The sequence below is a fragment of the Saccopteryx bilineata genome, chromosome 2 (genome assembly GCF_036850765.1).
Source record: "Saccopteryx bilineata isolate mSacBil1 chromosome 2, mSacBil1_pri_phased_curated, whole genome shotgun sequence".
In the NCBI taxonomy this organism is placed as follows: domain Eukaryota; kingdom Metazoa; phylum Chordata; class Mammalia; order Chiroptera; family Emballonuridae; genus Saccopteryx; species Saccopteryx bilineata.
The window spans coordinates 294202362-294208260 of NC_089491.1; positions in this window are offsets into that span (position 1 = coordinate 294202362).

Here is a 5899-nt window from a genome sequence, read left to right on the forward strand (position 1 = left end):
TTCTGTGTGAGAGCCATCAAAAATAAGAACTTTTGACCTCCAAAAACAACTACACAGCTTTACCATCCCAAATCCTCCATATAATCCTGGGGTTATCTTTCTGAATGTGAAGGTTTACCAATTGGCTGTGATGATCTCTAACATAAGTCTTTTGTAAGCCAAGCAACCATGATAACTGCTACTATCCATTCAAAAGTATGCTGAAAATCAGACTCCATTTCCCATCAAAATAGTGACAAGTTCTACATGTAAAAATTGTTTTCTTGCCCTGGCTAGATAACTTGGTTGGCTTGAGCATCATCCTGATATGCAACGGTTGCTGGTTCTATTCCCTATTGGGGCACATGGAGAAACAGATCAATGTTTCTCTCTCTCCCTTCCTCTCTCTCTCTAAGATCAATAAATAAAACCTGCCCTGGCTGGACAGTTCAGTTGATAGAGTGTCAGCCTGAGCACAAATGTTGCTGTTTCAATCCCTGGTCAGGGGCACATACAGGAACAGTTCAATGTTCCTGTGTCTTTCTCTCTGCTCCCTTCCTCTCTCTCTAAAATCAATCCATAAAAACTTTCTTTTAATTTAAATAGTTTTCTTGTTATTAAGGTATAAAATGAACAGAAATTTAAGAAAAGGTAAAGTTATATGGAGCCAATTTAATCATCTTCAGACCATAGATCTTAAGTAAAAGAAAAATTTTCACTCCTTAGGGCTATGACTCCGCATAACCCTGAACTGTTCTCTTCAGCTTAGGCTCTCTCCTGATATAAGAGGAAACCCTGAGTTAAAGAAACAACATGGAAACTTTTCAAATGGATATTTCCATCCAGACTCTGATACTGTGATTTAGAAGAAGAAACACATAAATGGTCTTTGTCCTTGTTTCTGGAATTGAGCTCCTAAAACCCTTGGAATTTCCTACATGGTGTCTTTTGTTATAATAAGGAATGAACTTTGAAAAACACCTAATAATGAAAGCTGGTTGCCAGGAGAAACAACAATGTGATTCATGGGTTGCACCACCAGACATCCAGGGAATTGGAGGGGCTACAGATTGGGTTTAATCACCAGTGGTCCATGATTCAATCAATCTTACCCACATAATGAAGCCTCTATAAAAAAGTACAGAGTTCAGAGAGTTTCTTGGCTGGTAAACACATGGAGATTTGAGTAGAGATTTGGGAGAAAGCATGGAAGCTGTGACCTTTTTTCATACCTTTCCTATGCATCACTTCCATCTGAATTATATTCTTTTACAATAAACCACTACCCCAGTGAGTACAATGGTTTCCTGTGTCCTGTGAGCTGCTCTAGCAAATTAATGGAACCTAAAGAGGGGATCAAGGGAACCGATGATTTCTAGTCAGAAGCGTAGGAGACAACCTTGCCATTATTATCTGAAGTAGAGGGTAGTCTTGTGGAACTCAGCCCTAACCTGTGGAATCAGATGCTATTTCCAGGTAAAATAAATAGTGTTGGAATTGAATTGAACTGTAGGACACCCAGCTGGTGTCATAGTATTCTTTGGTGTGAGAAACCCTCCCACCACCAGAATTGGAGTTGGAATCATTACTCCTTCAAGTTCTTTTGTAATTCCCCTGTTCTGTCCAAGGTATCACAATTCTCTCAGTCTCACAGGCTTGAAACTACTATAATTTTTTATCCTTTCTTTCTTTCAATGTCAGTAGCAATCAGTTAACGATTTCTGATAAATCTTATTTGTCAATGTGTCATGTGTTGCCCTCTCCCAACTTTATTTCCAAACCTGACATCTGAGTCCTGCTTAATTGCTGAATCTTCCTACTACTGTCATACTACAGTAATCTCCTCTTATCCACAGGGGATGCCTGAAACTGCAGCTAATACCACACCCTATACAGAGAGTACTATGTTTTTTCCTATACATTCCTATGATAAAGTTTAAACTACTCTTGTGCTTCAGAGAACATTAATAAGTACGTAAGCACGCCTGACTGGTGGTGGCACAGTGGATACAGTGTCAACAGGGGGCGCTGAGGGCACCAATTCAAAACTCTCAGGTCTCTGGCTATAGTGCAAGTGGGCTCGTCAACTTAAGCACAAGTGTACCAGCTTGAATGAGGGGTCACTTGCTTGCGTGCAGAATCATGAACATGATCCCAAGGTCACTGGCTTGAGCAAGGGGTTACTGGCTCAGCTTGAGCCCCCCAGTCAAGGCACATACGAGAAGCAGTCAATAAAACAACTAAAGTAAAACAACTATGAGTTGATGGATCTCAACTCTCTCCTTCCTCTCTTTCTCTCCTTATCTGTCTGTCTGTCTCTCTTAAATAAATAAATAAATAAATAAATAAATAAATAAATAAATGCTTGAACACAAATAACTGCAATATCTGGACAGTTAATCTAATAACCATGACGGTTATCAGTTATCAGCATAGATATGATGAAAAAGGGGTTGATTCACTTTGGGATGAAGCAGTACTTTGTGAGATTTCATCTCACTACTCAGAATAGTGCACAATTTAAAACGAATGAATTGTTTATTTCTGGAGTTTTCCACTTGATATTTTCAGACTGCAGTTGACTGCAGGTAACTAAAACCAAGCAAAGAAAAACCATGGGTAAGGGAGGACTACTGATAAAATGCCAATCTCATTATATCATCTTATACATATTCAGGAATGCTCAATAGTCCCCTGGTGTTTGATAACAAGCTTTATTTCTTTTTTTAGCAATCCACATTCTCTTGAATTTGTTCCCAAATAATCTATAGCTTGTGCTTTTTTCTCCTCACAATTAAGCTTTGCTCTTTATTCAAGCTCCATACTTCAGTGGTCCCCAACCTTTTTTGGACCACGGACCAGTTTAATGTCAGAAAATATTTTCATGGACCGGCCTTTAGGGTGGGACGGATAAATGTATCACGTGACTGAGACAAGCATCAAGAGTGAGTCTTAGACGGATGTAACAGAGGGAATCTGGTCATTTTTTAAAAATAAAACATTGTTCAGACTTAAATATAAATAAAACGGAAATAATGTAAGTTATTTATTCTTTCTCTGCGGACCAGTACCAAATGGCCCACCGACCGGTACCGGTCCACGGCCGGGGGGGTTGGGGACCACTGCTACTTCAACCATCTCCACTCTGTTCTCGAAGAATACCTTACATGATCCCGTTCTCCAGTGGTTGTGTCTAACACAGCCCGAGTCTATGTGAGCTCCTTAGAATCAGGGACTGTGTCATTGGTCTTTGTATTCCCAGTGCCTTGCTCCAGTTATTTCATTTTATTTATTTTTAGACAAATATATTTTAAACAAAGATAGATGAATCTAGTTACTCTTTTTTGAATGCTTTAATTGAACAGCTTCCTCTCAGAAATGAACTCAACAGTTCAAATGGCATCTGACTAGTATAGAGAGGATTGGATTCATACTTGTTCAAGATGAAATGTCATTCTCCCTATAATGCAGCTTGAGATCACATTAACATTTTCTCGCAATAATACCCAATATAAAATGCATTTTAAATTAAATTCAAGTTCTTTTTTTATTTTTTACATATTCCATCCAAATGATATCTTCTTAGTATGTATTAGTACAGGGGCATTTCTTTTTCTTATCCAAAGATAAGACGTGATATTTTTCCATGTTAAACCTATTCTTAGGCCCTGGCCGGTTGGCTCAGTGGTAGAGCGTCGGCCTGGCGTGCAGGAGTCCCGGTTCGATTCCGGCCAGGGCACACAGGAGAAGCGCCCATCTGCTTCTCCACCCCCCCCCCTACTTCCTCTCTGTTTCTCTCTTCCCCTCCTGCAGCCGAGGCTCCATTGGAGCAAAGTTTGCCCGGGTGCTGGGGATGGCTCCTAGACCTCTGCCCCAGGCACTAGAGTGGCTCTGGTCGCGACAGAGCGACGCCCCTGATCGGCAGAGCATTGCCCCCTGGTGGGCGTGCCGGGTGGATCCTGGTCGGCGCATGAGGGAGTCTGTCTGACTGCTTCCCCGTTTCCAGCTTCGGAAAAGTAAAAAAAAAAAAAAAAAAAAAGAAACCTATTCTTGCTGAACCAATCAAACCATTTTTCTTTTCTAATTATGACAAGTTTTTATAATTTGTCTCCAATGTATTAATAAAAGAATCAATTTATTTATTTATTCAATGATTATTAATTGATCATTTAATAAATGCAAGCACTATTCTAGGTGCTGAGGAGTCTGTGGTAAGCAAAAGAGACATGGCCTCACCCATCATGAAGCTCATATTTTAAGGAAGTGGTTTCCCAACTTTAGCATGTGTCAGAATTACTTAGAAGACTTGTTAAAATTTAGATTATTATAATAGCATTTGCCCCCAAAGTTTCTGAGTTAATAGGCATGGTATGTGTGAGGAGTGAGATTTTACATTTCTAACACATTCTTGCATTAGATGCTGCTGATTCAGGCCACACACTTTGAGAACCTCTGTTCTAAGGAGAGTGATATTTTTAAAACTGTTAATTTACTTATGAACAAATATGAGTTCAAGGACTGGGGACCAATTCTTGCTTATAGAATACCCTAAAGTTTATTTTATTTTATATGTTATTTGTAAACATAACAGAAGCAACAGGTTGACAATTATTGTAAAAACGATTACTTAATATATTGGGGCGGAGTCAAGGGCATACTAATCAAAATATCAAACTGCTCTTGGATAAACAAATCAGTTGATCCAATTGAAATAAAATATTTGATTTCATACATAAGTAGCTCAAGTGCTTTTTTAAAAGTAATGACTTGTGTTAGATTAAATATTTTGTAAGTGCTTTGTTCAGAAACTAGTAGATCTCAAACATTCTATTGATATAACTATGAATGAATAAGTGAGGATCAGAATGGTAAGTAATTTTCAGATAAGTGATCCATAGATAAGAGGCAGATGTTGGACTTGAACTCAGATATCCAAAGGGGAGGAGAGTGAACAGTGTATTTAGAGCAGCGAAAGCTTATTTCTAAGTTATTATCAATGTCAATCTCAGATGAATGTGTGAGTTGCTTAAAATTCGAGCACTTATTTTCACCATTAAAATTAGGCTTAAGTAACTTGTGAGATACAGAGAATGATGTGTCTGAATCTTTTAGGAATTTCTCTTCATCTCAGATTCTTAACTATTTCTTGGAAGAAAACCAAAGAATTGAACAAACTCTACTGTTAACAGCTGGGATCTGGCAGACCAGCTTAAAGAAAATTCAGGACGGCCCACCCAGATGGGATCTATTTGGCTCAGCTAAACTGTATTCTGTCTGTGTGGACTGTCCAGCTAGAATAAGTCACTAAAGAGATGTGTGTCGATTTTTAAAGGTTGCAATGCTGAGTCTTTCTTATACCCTGTATTCAGGCGCCATGCTTCCAGAGTAATAACAACATCCAAGACCTACCACAATGGTTTGTTTGAACCATCCCATGTGCTGTTCTGTGGATAAGGCTAATAATTTGTAAGTCATCTTACCACTGAACTAAAATCTGTCTATACATGGTCAAAACTTCTAGCATTTATTAGTTCATCAGATGAACAGTTCAGTTCTCAAACACCTAAATGATTTGGCTTTCTTTATGTCAATGACTTAAATTTTTTGAGATAGAAATACTGTATTTTTTTGTTCTTTTAGTTCTTGCCTATTTTGAGCCCACTAATAGCTCTTACTCTATTATTTAATAGGTATTTATCCACCTTGGTAATCTCTAAGTTTCACAGGAATGAATGCTACTTATTTTATATTGTTTAAATTAAAGTGAAGTGAAATCAATTTTAGGTTGATAAGCTCATTCCACTAACTAAACATCCAGACTAAAGAGTCTAAATGGTTCTATACATTCAGAGCGGGAAAAGGTGGTTTATAGGCACAATGACAAAGTAGGCTGCTATGAACTGAATTGTGTTCCCCCTAA